Source organism: Phocoena sinus, chromosome 17, assembly GCF_008692025.1.
Source record: "Phocoena sinus isolate mPhoSin1 chromosome 17, mPhoSin1.pri, whole genome shotgun sequence".
NCBI classification, from domain to species: Eukaryota; Metazoa; Chordata; class Mammalia; order Artiodactyla; family Phocoenidae; genus Phocoena; species Phocoena sinus.
In genome coordinates this window covers 758,674-772,022 of record NC_045779.1, presented here as the reverse complement: position 1 = coordinate 772,022, position 13,349 = coordinate 758,674, and positions in this window count along the sequence as shown.

The following is a 13,349-nucleotide window of genomic DNA, read 5'->3' as shown; positions in this document are numbered from 1 at the left end:
GCGGTTCTACCCACACAGAGGAACGGGGCCAGCTGCAGAGGCTACTTTTCAAAAGAAATTCCAAGTTGAAAAGAAATAGCCAAAATTATTTTTTTCCCCTGAGAATGTATCAAAACGCAAGATTATTATCATCCTAAACAGCTGAATGTCTGAGCTTCCTCAGAAAATAAAACAGCCCTGCGACAGAGGACGCCTACTGACGGCCACCGGGGCTCCCGCTTTGGGGTGCCAGCCGGGGCCGGGAGTGTCCGTGAGCCCCAGGGGGGCCGTCTGCCCAGCTGCGGCAAGCGGCACCCACACTCAGACCCGAATGAGCTCCAGGCAAAGGGGCCGCCAGTCACTCGGGGCCTGGGATCCGGCGGGATCTGCGGGGACGGTGACCAAACGCCGTCGCCGGAACAGTAAAGCACGCTCGGGGTAGGCCTTTTGGTTCAAGTGTTTTACTACAGTGGCCACGGACAGAGGATGTGAAGTCCACCATTTGAACCAGGTTAAGTGCACGGCTGCGGGGCACTAAGTGCCTTCTCGCTGTCGTTCAGCCGTCACCACCATCCGCCTCCAGGACCTTCTCATCTTCCCGAAGTGAGGCCGTGTCCCCAGGAAGCACTCCCTTCCCATCCCCGGCAGCCCTCACCCCCGCCCCACTTCCTGGCTCCTGTAAGTGGAATTACACAGCGTCTGTCCCTCTACGCCTGGCTTGTTTCACCCTCGTCCCCGAGGGGCGTCTGCGTTGTAGCGCATGTCACACTCCCCTCCTTTCTGGGCTGAATGGTACACTCCGTCGCCCGTATCGACCACGTTCTGCTCGGCCCTAACGGGCAGAGGGTTCCTCCCCGCTTGGCCCCTGTGAACGGTGCTGCTGTGGACGCAGTGGTGGGCGGAGCCTCTGTTCTAGACCCTGCTCTCGGTTCTTAGGGGCAAATCTCCGGAAGCGGGGTAGCTGGATCCACAGAAATGGTGATTCCACCTTTAATTTTTGAGGAGCCTCCACACTGTTTTCCACAGCAGCTGCATCGTTTTACGCTCCCACGGACAGCACACCACATCCTCGCCAGCACCTGCTGCAAGGATTAGATTCCCGGGAGAAACGCCTGGACGGGTTTCTCCAGTGTCCGGGGTGGGGGGGGAGGGGGAGGGCGGAGTCAGTCGTGTCCTCGTCTCTGCACATTAGCATCCTGGGTCCATGCGAGGCCCCGTGGCTGGGATTATCAAATCCCTCTGTATCCCCTGCCCACTCCCGTCCCCTTTCCCTTCAAACACAGTGTCTCTAAAATGCATTTCTTCTTACTTGGATGTGTTCTTACAAAGTGCATTTTATGTTTTTCGTGCACATCTATTCTCTGTGTATGTGGATGGTGGGATGTTTCTTGTTGCAGTTCTTGTTTTTTAAGCGAGTACTGTCTTTTCAGCGGTCCACGTCACCACACAAACGCACACACACTCCCCACCCCTCCCAGGTGGCCCCAGCCCCTGACCCCAACACCGCACCTGCAGACGGATACCTCAGGGGTCCGCCTGGGGCCCCCGTGGAGCCCGTCACGGGTCGCCAGGCCACCCTCCCTTGGCCTGGCTGGAGGGCGCCTGGCCCATCCGGAATGCCGTCCCATTTGCAGTGCAGGCGCCGGAGGGCTCCCAGGCGCGGGAGGCTGCGGGAAGAGATCGTGTCCGAAGGTTGAGCCTCTGAACAGGTCAGAATTCAGACCTCAGTGTGAAAGGATGGAGTGCAGAGGGGGTCTCAGCAGCCTCCTTGGTCAAGGGAAGTCATGCCGCCTTTCGTGTCCTAAACACCACGTGGCTGATGCCCGTCTTCCTGTCACTCTCTTATCCCAGAAACCGACGGTGCCTGAGATTGACTCCAAAAGGCCAAACCTCCCCAAAATATATGTCAAAAGCCATTTTCTAATAAGAAACCATAGCAGAGGCAAGGATTGGGGGTTTCGGTCACACTGGTGGGATGTCTCAGTCTGTTACTGTCACTGGGTCACGAACTGCGTGCGGGGGAGGAGTCTGAAGGGGGCGAGTGTCCCAAGTAGAGGTGGAGCCACCTTGGAACAGGAGGTCGGGGGGCAGCCTCCTGGGGCCCCCTCCTCCCCCCATTCTTGCCTCTTTGGATAAACAGAAGCCGCCCAACTCAGCACCCCCATATGGACCTCAAGGCCTCCCCACTCTCCACGCCCCCCTTCTGTTTTCTATCTCAGAAATGACACACCCACCGGGCAGGCCAGGCCCCGGGGGTCATCCTGACACGTCCTGCACCCTCACCCAGATCTTGATGGTTTGATGCTGAGAACTGCCTGGGTTTGATCTTCCATCCACCTGCACAGCCATGGCCTTTGTCCACTGTTGCCACCCCCCCAGGACAGCCGCACTGGCCTCCCCACCCCCCCCCCCCAGGCCCACGGCACGGCCAGCAGGGAGGCCCCAAACACACCTGTGCTGTGCTTCCCAATGAGACACGCTCCATCATTCCCAGAATAGAGACAACAGTCCAGCTTCACCTCGGAACACGTCCTGAATCAGATGCTCTTTTCTCCCTCTTTACCTACTTTCTTCCCATCACCCAGATCTGCAAAGTATCAAATTCCTTGCTATGTGCTCAGACTGCACACACGCCCTGCTTCTTTCAGTCGCCTGTGTGTTGTTTTGATCGGGGTTGGCAAAGCACCAACCCACAGTGTAAACCCACCTGCCACCCACCTCTGTAAGTAAAGCGTCACCGGACATGGCTGGGTATGCTGTGCATCCGTGCACGTGTCCACGGCGGCCCCGGGCAGTCAGACCAGAGCGTGAGGCTGCGGAGCCTTGAGGACTCGCTCTCCAGCCGTCGATGGAGGACCTGTGCCGAGCCTGGTTTTTCTTATTCAGTACGTTGTCTTCCCCGCTGGACAGCAGCCCACAGGGCTAGCGACTGTATCTCTTTCTCTCTCTGTAAGATCCTCACGCTCTGGCCTGACATCAGCGGGAACGAAGCCAGTGCTGTTTGAATGGATGAACAGTCAGGGCCGAGGGGTGCCGGGTCCCAGCTCCCGTCCTAAGGCACCTTCCTCAAACTTGATGCTGGTGGTTAAGACGGTCGCCATGTCGAGTTTCAAGATTTTTGTTCCCAAGTCAATTAGATTTCGTTTAGGATGAAAACTCAGTCTGGAGGAAGGACTGTAAGGGAGAAACCCTCTCTCTATTTGAAAAGACGCTGGAACAAGGCTGCAGCTCCTGAACTAATTTTCTTGGGTATCTTCCTGGGCATCCCCCTAAAATTGGATGGAGTTCCCTCCCGCAGCAGGTGACGCTGCAGTCCGAGCGAGGTCCCGCGGCGCCAACCTGCTCCGGCCAGAGGGCAGGGATCGGAGGAGGCCTCCCGCACCCCCTCCGCAGGGCTGGAGCACGTGCGGCCGCGCCCCAGACGCCGAGGCCCCGCGCCGGCCGCAGGAAGCTGGACAAAGCCGGGAAGGAAGAGGAGGGAATCCCCACCCTCAGCTGGAGCCGGCCCGCGGGCCGGGAACCCTGGGCGGCCGGAGAAGAAAACATTCTTGGAAGCCGTCGAGGCCGCAAGTGAAAACAAAAGATTCTATCTGGTAGGAAATCGGACAAAATGGAGAGAAATTTGTTTTGTTTGGGGAGATAAAATAAGCGACAGGCCGCTGAACTCGGGTCAGGAGAGCAGAGCAGCCTCCCCCAGAGCTCAGAGCGCTCGACGTGCACCGCGTCTCCAACTTCCAGCCCTTCTGCACAGGAGGGGCCATCAGTGTGAACCGACGGCCAGATCCCTTGGTGAACAGACACAGGAAATGCCAGGCCTTCTGGCCCCAGAGCCTCAGCCGAGGACGGAGCCCGCCGGCGCCTCGTGAAGATTCCTGCCCGAAGCCGGTCCTGGAGGCAGCGCCCTGGCTGACACCCGCGCTGAGTCAGTCAGGTACGGAGTTCCCATCTGGCTCTTGCCCTGAGGACCAAGCTCTGGAGGCCAGAGCCCGGATCAGAGTGACCTGGATGGAAGAGGGGCCGCCCCAGCAGGCCTGGGCCCTGCGACCCCAGCCTCACTGCACAGGGCGGCTGTGTTTGAAAAGGACAGACTTTGGTCCATCTGCCGTGTGCTTCGGATTCACTGTTTACGCGAGAGCACCGTGCCAGCAGTGACTCACTGAACGCGCCTTGAGTGAAGTCTCGTACCATCTACCGCCAGGGCGGGGGCCCGGCCTCCTCAAAATGGTTGTGTCCAGGTAGTCCCAGGAGTAGAGCAGCCCCTCGTGGACCAGTTTTCACATGACCCTCTCCGGCAGGATGGCCAGAGAGGCTTTCCCAGCGGAGACCACTGAGCAGGAGATCCTTAGACACCAAACACATCACTGTTGGCTTCCTTGGAAGGTTTTGTCCCCAAATACACAGCCACCTTCACGCCAACAGAGGGTCCACTTTGAACAGGAAGCCCGGCAGAGCATGCACACCTGATCACCTTACAGGAGCGGACCAATGAATGAAGCTGTCACATGGGCCAGTGACAGAGGATCCACACGGTTGCCCAAAACGGTCACAGACAAAAGACATCGCAGAGCCTCGTCTCAGAGCTCTGGCCCGGGGCTGGCCGGACCCCCCGGGCAGATCCCATGTAGCCTGGACGCCCCTGCTGTGCATTCTGCTTTGTGTCCTCCTGGAAATAAAATTGAAATCATTTATTTTCTTAGCTACTCCATGAAACATTCTAAAAATTTATTCTAAAGGAGAAAAGGAAGGAGGAATGAGTGTGACATTGGCTTTTCGACTGTGGTTTCCATTTCCATAAACCTTAGGTCACAGGAACTCATGAGGTACTCACACACATCCTTCTGCAATCCCTGTGGCCTCTGGGGGCACAGCATCTCATGGCTTCACCACCAAGGCTGGTGTGAGCGCTCACACAGCCTGGCCTGCAACGGGGAGCTGTCTGTGTCCGTGTGTGCACGTATGGGTAGGATTTGTATGTATGTGTGTGCAGGGAGAGAGACGGCAAAGAGACAGAGAGAAATTGTCATTTCTCTTTCTTCCCTTGCATTCTTTTTTTTTTTTTTCTTTTTCCCCTTGCATTCTTAAACCAAATTCAACTTTGAAACGAATTTCAATTTTTCTACATCAGGATCCTGTAAGTTTTCTCACTGTAAATGTTCATTTCTTCCTAGACCTTCCTAGACGTTCCTAGACATTTGTAGGTGTCCTTTGGGAACGACCACTTGAGATTGCGGCCTCAGCCCTGCACCGAGGAGGTGTGGCCTGACCTGGCCCAGATGAAGACGCAGGGAGGAGCCCCCCGAGAGGCAGGTGCACCCAGGTTCCTGCTTCTCCAGTGAGTCAGACTCCCGACAGCAGCTGGGGATGAGACTCCTGGGGGTGCCCCCAGGCCAGGCGAGGCCTTGGCGCCCAGCCAGGGCGCAGGTCACACACACAGCGCAGCCTGCACGCTGGCCCTGGGCTTGGGACAGCGGTTTCCCATGCAGACAGCACTGCCCGGGAGCGCCTGCACACACACCTCCAGGCCCAGATGCACCACCAGCCTGGAGAAGAAGTGAGTGCGCCAGTCCCCGCGCGAACACAGTGGGCCACCTCCTGTCCAGACACCACCGGCTCTTCCCGTGTCAGTCATTGCTTCCTGCGCCTCTGGTCTCACCTCATCGCTCACTGATGCTGCCGCCACCACAGCCATCACGGCAGATGGCCGTGGACCCAAGGGGACCGTATGGGGGTTGAGAACATAGCAGGAGACACCGTGCAGCCGGGCCACTTCTACAGCCTCCGCGGAGACCCCCGGGGTCTCTGCGTCCAGAGGGTCCTGAGGACGACAGGCCGGGCTCCATGCAGGGCACGGGGTGTGACGTCCAGGCACAGCAAGCGGCTGGGGTGTGGGTCCCCTGAGTGCCGGCTGCAGGAGCCCCGGGGGGCCTCACCCCAGGAAGCAGAGGGACAGGGGACGGCATGCCTAAGAGGAAACACAGGCCCCACGGGCACCGTCTGGTGAGGCACACTTGGGAGGGGCTGTACTGGCCGCGGAGTCAGGCCTGGAGCCCGGAGCCCGGGCGGTGTCCCCGGGGAAGCCTGGTGCCTGCAGGAGGCCAGCAGCGTCCCAAAGCCTCCACGGGTCCTCACCACTGCCTCCGCCCCTTGTGAGGCTTCCTGGGGACGGTGGTTTATCTTCATACAGATCGAACCAGAGGCAGGCTAGCCTTCACCTCGTGCAAGTCATGCAGCCTAGAGGAAGAGCAGCAGGGCCTGCCCCCGCGCCCACACGACGCGGAGGCCCCACTCGTCTCGGGAGTCACGCCTAGGGCGCCTCGGGCCAGCGGGTCCCAGGCCCCCAGTGGTCCTGCCTCCTCCCACAGGCCAGCCCTCTGGGCAGCTCTTAGCCGCCCACCTGCAGGTCTGGCTCCACCCACCCAGGGCCTCCCTCCCTCTGTGTGCAGATAAGTGCACGGCGTGGACAGCTGTTTATCCCAGCACGGTGACCGGGCCAGCCTCCGGAGACAGCACCGCAGGGCCCAGCCCCGCGTCTCTGCCGGCCTGGGGCACAGCCGTCGGCCCCTTCCCTGCCTTCCCTGCTCATCAGCCACAAAGGCCTGGGCACCTCCCCCTCCCTCCCGATGGTGGTGTCCGGGCCCTGGACGCCCAGCCCTGAGGACACCCACCTCTGTGACAGGCCGTGGTGTCTCTACCCACGTGCAGAGACAGGCCAGCAGCACAGGGGGCCCCCGATCTCTCCAAAGCTGCACAGAGCGCCCTATGCCAGGACAGCCTGCACTGAATCTGTGACCGAGGAGCAGCTAGAAGACACCGAGGCCTCGCTGCTGGGCTACAGGCGCTGACCCACTCCCTTCAGCCGCCCGCACATCCAGGTGGGCACCCAGGTTGGCTGCCGTTCGGGGTCGAGCCCAGGGAAGGGAGTCGCCACACTGGGGCCCCTCGCCTTGGCCTTTCAGAGTATGAGCAATGGCTGTCTTTACTCTTCCCGCCACTTCGAGGTGGGCTTTCGATTACTTGCAGCCCAATGCATTCTAAAAGGTCCTGAGGACCCAGTTCCCCAGCCACCTGTGAGGAGGTCGCCTCTGTGCTCCTATGACCCCTATGACCTCCATCCTTTCCAGTGTCACTCTCCCTGGGGCCCAGCCTTCTACCACCTCTCCTTCTCCAAGAGCGAGACGAAAAGCCAGGATACATATTACACACAGTAGAGACTGCAAAAGACCACACTGCCTTACTCAGGTAAATGGTTAAAAGAATTCAGCTGACTCCCAGAAGTCACCCAGTCATCACTTCCCTCCAGTGCTGGGGTCACTGTCCTCCTGGGCTGGTCTATTCTCCTTTCACCCTGAGACCAGGGTTGAGTCATTCCCTTTACCCACTTAACATAAGGTCTTTTTCTTCTGGGGTCCCAGACGCAACCATATCTGAATTCTCACTGGAAATACGCTCAGTTAGAGGCACCAGCCTCTCGTTCCAGCTGTACTGCCCTGTCTTCTCTCGGACCGTGGGTCCTGTCCAGAACCCTCTTCTTGGAAAGGACCCTGGATGTGAGCCCCCCACCAGCCCCAGAGATGGTTCCTCCCTCCGTGAGCCTCGCCCCGGAATCAGCCATTCCCTCGAAAGCGCGGCCCAATGAGGAACGGGGCCTGGCGCTTAGGGAGCCCACGGCGTGCGGGTGCACAAGGCCCTCGGCTCCAGCGCTGATGGTGTCTGGTGATGTCGTGGAGGAGACCCAAATGAAAGGCCAGGAAGTCTGAGGAAGACAGGTGGGGGGATTCTGAATACAAGCTCCGGTTTAGAGGCGAGACAGAACTTGAACCGATGGTGGCGGTCAGGGTGGGGCATCGCAGATGCAGAGAAAAGGCAGAAGCGGAACGGCAGGAAAGGCGGCCGCTCAGGAAGAGACAGGAGTGCAGGGTGGGACAGGAAGCAGATCAGAGGAAGCCGGGAAGCCAGGCTGGGCCCAGGTGGCGGGAGCTCGGGGTCCAAGGTGAACGTGAGTTTGATCTGGCAGATGAGAGGACCCAGCGTTTCTGTCTCTTGGCGCCTGTTGATCACTCTGTGTTTTAGTCCAGGTCGCTGTGGAGGAGATGGTGAGCTCTGGGGGTCTCTGGGGGTGTCTAAGGCTGGTTCCTTCTCTCTGCAGCCCCAGCACTTTTCCCTGTGTCTGGTATACAGTACGCGCTCGGTATACGCTTGCTGACCAAATAGTTAAGTTGATCGTATCTGCCCTTGCTGAGAAGTCATCCAGCTGCCGGGGGAGAGGCGATGGGAGTTACGGGGGAGGGCGGTGTGAAGAGATGAGAAGCAGTTAGGAATCCAGACCAGGGCAGCAGGAGAAGGAGGGCGAAAAAGGAAGAATGGGTTAGAAAGAACCGATAGGCCTTAAGAGAGCATGAAAAATACACGCAAGGGGCCGTGAATGGGACTCCAAGCGTTCACCCCCGGAGACAGGAGCTGGGTGGTCCTGGGAGCTTGGACCCCTGCGCATCAGGCCAGAGACCCCACTGGTGTTTGCCCGGCTATGTCCCCAGTACAAGGAGCACAGACCACCAGGCTCTCAGCAGGTGACACTGTAGATGACAGCCGTTCAGCCACTTGTAGACGACTCCTCGGTTAGAAACACAGCCTGGCCTGAGGATCAAGCAGCTCCACCTTGGAAGCACCTGCAAAGGAGGCGGCCTCCAGCCAAGAGGCCGAGTGGGAAGCAAGGGCAGAGAGGGTGGCTCGGGGCCCCAGAGACGGAGCTGACGGGGCAGTTTTGCCAGAAGTTCTTGAGAACTTACCGGGAAGGAGGACCAGGTCACTGACGGTGACACCGAGGCCACCGGTGGGTGCTATGCCACCACTAGTCAGCTCAGGGACGTGTTTACATCGTCACAGAGAAACAGGCACCTCTGTCTCTCTCCTCAGGGGTTGGGGTCACCCCAAAGACACTCATTTTGAGGGCACAATCAGGGTTTCTCGCCAAATGGTAGGTGACCTCATGGTGGGACATTCGGTTTGAGTGGATAAGTGGTCAGAGAACGTGGAGGTGACCAGCCAGCAGAACGAAGCACACGGTGGTGACCGTGCCCCCAGGCCCACCCCGCAAGGGGGTCCACTGCTGAAGGGGCTGGTCTCCCGGGGTGCAGGAGGGGCCAGCTTCCAGCCCCCCGGGACGCAGTGAGGCGCCGGAAGAGGCAGGAATTCGGGCCCCATCCAGGCAATCCTGGTCTGAGCTACTCCGGGCTGGTGGGGATGCAGATGGGAACCCCCGGGTTGCACTAAGCCGGCCCAGAAAAGACCTGCCCTCCCCTAGGTCCCCACCGCTCGCCCCCGAGCCCTCTGCTTGGGCTCATCTGGGGCCCCTTTCTGAGTCCACACACGCGGCTCACAAGTTGCCGCCCCGCGCCAGGTCCTCCCGTTCCACATCTTCTGCACGTGGGGACTAGCCTCCTCTCTGTAAGCAGAAGCCCGAGTATTACTGTTATCCTGGAACATCGTCTATATTAGAAATCTAAACAAGGGGGACATGGAATTCTTCAAAAGGAGAGAAGAGCTAGAGTTTACAGAACTCCGACAGATGTCAAAGGCCTCTTCCCTGCCATTCTCTGGAGGGGCCACCCCGTCCCCCAGCTGCAGGCACCCTCCCCTGTTAGAACTCAGGAAGGGGCCCAAACCCAAAACACAGGCTCCTGACACGGACGCAGCATTAGCACCAAGAAGCATCTCAGAGGAGCCTGGGAGACGTCAGATCCCAGGGATGAAGGGGATGTTGCCTGTGTCCATGGGTATCAGAAACATCCTGCATGTGTGTCTCAACATTCTATAGAAATCATTGTCCAGAAAGTCTGCCAAGTATGCCGTGGCAGCAGCCAGGCGTCTGCCGTGACAGCAAACAGATTTCCTAAGCCCCAGGCGCACACAGGAAAGCGCCGTAAATCTTAGGTGAGACCAGTGCCCTGGGTGGAGTGACCGGTGGCCAGAAATAGCTCCTTTCCTGCAAGGACTCAAGATCGCAGCGCAGATAGGCGTGCGGAGGGGCCGGGCGGAGGCGGAGGCCGGGCCTGCGATCCCTTGAAAGGGTCTCGTAAAAGCGCGGGTTGCAGCGCCCACGGGGGCGGAGGCAGCGCGGGCACGCGTGGCCGCGGCGCTAAATGAGCTGTTAACGCAAGTCATCAGAGTGCAAGAGCCGTGAGCGCCTCGGCGCCAGCGACACGGGCGGGTGGGGGTCCCGGGACAGGTGCGGGGAGGCCGGCGGGGCCCTGGCCCCCGGCTGTGGGGCAGCGGCAGACGACGGGACCGGCGTGGGGGGCTCGCCCGGGCGGAGGGGGAAGGGGGGGGAGGCCCGCGCCTCGGTGCTCGCAGGTGAGCGTCAGGTCGGGTGCGCAGCAGTCGCACGGGAAGCCCTGAGCCCGGGAGCGAGGGTGTTGGGCTTCCTGGGTGAGGCCGGTGTGTCACATCCCAGGTCCCCCGGGTGCTGGGAAGGTGGGGTGACTGGCCAGGCCTCCAGTTGCCCGCGGACGCGGGGAGCAGGACCTTTGGGGGGTGCGGGAGGGCCCCAGGGAGAGTGGGTAGGGGAGCGTGCAAACTGGCTTCCCGGGTCCACACTCCTTTCTCCACCAGTAGAAAGGCCCTAACAATTTTTCAGGAGCTTCCCCACGGGCCATTTCTGCAGCCCGGCTATGTGAGCTGCGAGCAGAGCCCGTCACCTCCGTTTGCAGACCTTCTAAAGGCTGAATACAAGCTGGCATGCCTGAGCTTTTGTAAGTTTTTAATAACTGATTTAACTTTAACTTTAGTGCATTTATGTCAATACACACGTTTATACAGACACAGCCAGTGAAAAACTTCTCCCTTTGGAAAAGGCATTAGAATTATGATGTAGTGATTAAGAAAACGATAACATGCCAGTGAGATTCCCGTACCACGCCCTAATAAGAGAGGAAGATCGCTGGAACGGTGGGACAGCGCGGCCACCTCACGTCAGGGGCCCCAGGCCTGAGGGCCACGCAGCCAGTGCCTGGGATATGGACCCAAGGCTACAGAATGGAGGACAGTCCAGAAACGCAGCAGGAGTGGCTTTTCCCTCAGTATTCATCGTTCACCAAATATTTATTGAGCACCTGGTCAGGAGCCAGGACCCGAGAAGGAGAGGCTGGGACCGGCCTCCTGCCTATGGGGCGGGAGGGGATGGGAGCCGCGGCAGCGCCCAAGTGACAGAGTGACCAACCGATTAAGACTGCGGCCCCGTGGAGCCCGAGGAAGCCGAGTGCCGATGCCCCAGGAGCAAGGGGCTCCCAGAGCCCCAGCGCAGACGATGGGGACACTGCCGGAAAGACAGTGACTCTGGCCGCCCCAGGAATGGTCCACACCTGCCAAACCCCCAGGAAGAGGCTGCAGTGATCCCCATTTTATAGAAGAGGAAGCCGAGACCTCACAGGACATTCCACGGGTCTCACAGGACAGGGCAGAGCCTGGCTTCAAAATCATGTCAGGTCTTGAGTTTTTTAAAACGTTTTCTTCCTACAGGAAGAAGAGGCAGCTCGGGCCGTGATCTGGTCCCATCACAGCACCAAGGGCAGGACCTGAGGGCGTCTTCCAGGGCACACAGCACAGAGCGGCCAGGCCAGCTCTGCACCCGTCTCTCTGAGCCCAGACAGGGCGGCAGACTCGCGCGCGCCAGAGATGGTAATCCCGCGGCAACGATGCCAGCGCCAGGCCCTCCCACCGCCTCGCGCGGTCATTCGAGCAGCCGGGGTCAGTGCCTCGATTCCCTGTGTAGAAAGAAAGAAACAGATGGCAGGTGCTTTGGTGTTCACACAGCTAAGACCCGAGAACCAGACCCCGGGGCTGTGGGCTTCCACCTGTGCTCTGGCCACCGGGGTGCACGGCTCTGTGGCAGAACAAAGCCAGAAGGAGTCGGAAGATCCCTCCCCGCCTCACGTGCAGTGACTCTGGGGTGAAGAGCTTTGAATTCAGCTCCTCCTTTAAAAAAACAAGCCGTTTAACTAGGTCAGGTAAACACAGTGATATTTGGACTAGCTCAGCCCAGCTCTGAAGGCTCACGGCGGAACGTCTGAATTAGGATGGGGAAGGACCCCGTTATCCGTTAACTGTGCCCCGGTTCACGGGGCAGGTGGCTCTGGGAACGGGCAGCCGACGTGGCCCACCTTCAGCTGCCCAGGATCTCCCTGGGGCAGCAGCAACGGGGCCACACGACCAGGCACCTCCAAGCACCCGCGTCACAGGGCGCCAAACTTTGGCTGGAGAACCTGAGGGGCAGAGTCCGCATGAACCGGAGCAGGGCCCCACGGCCCTTGTCCTCACCACTACGTCCTCTGCGGGAAACCTTTAGCCAAAGAGTAAGTTTAATCCGAGCAGTGAGAAAATGCAGAAACGAAGGAAAACAGTCAAAGGAGACCAAACAACCATAGTTTAGTCATGAAGCACAGCCAAGGGCCTTGAGCTCTGCTTTAAGGGCTGCAGATCATATTCTGAGCCGCATCCTGTGAGCTGTACTGAAGCCCCCACCAGGTGGAGGCGGTTGACTGCATCAGGACCACACTGAAGCCACGCCATACGCTGTCCCACTTCACACAATTCCGAGAACCGGCCTCAAAATGGGAACAAACCCTGCAACTAAGGGTTAACTGTACTTAAAACAGCCAAGGTAACGCCAATCAGATCACCACATTCCCGATTTCAAGACGACTGTCAGAGCTGACTGCGCTGTCCTGCCCCCCGCTCCGCCTGTACACCCCTGAAACTGCCCTTTAAAAGCCCCTGGCCCCTGAGCAGCCATCGGGAGCTGGTTCTCGGACAGGAGCCCACCCTCTGCCCTGGTTGCCGGACTCCGAAATAAAGCAACCTTTCCTTTCCGAGCAACCCTTGTCTCTTGAGAATTGGCTTTCAAGCGGCGAGCAGCGGGACCTGGGTTCGGTAACACACACACACGCACACACGCACACATGACCCAACAGAGGCCTGTGACGGGTGAGTGGTTCCCACACCCTGCGCTCTCCCCACGGTGCCGCAGCTGCGTCCACCCTCGGCTGCCGTGACAGCCGGGTGATGCCTCCACAGCCGCCGGTCCCAGCCAGCTCTGCGAGAGCCTCCAAGCACGTCCCCGTGCACAGCTGTCGCGGAGAGACTCGCTGGAGGAAGAGACCCTCAAGGTGCAATTTCAGATCCCGGGAGGGCCAGGAGGCCCTGGGAAGCCACGGAACGTTCTGCATAATCATAAGCATGTCCCTGTATGAAAAGGCAGCTCCCAACAAATCAGACGGATGTGGCACAGGGGACAGGGGGTCGCAAGACCTGGGCCACACGCCTTCCAGCCTGGCCCCGGGCAGACCCCTCAGGCAGGGCTGAGCCCCGCACAGCTG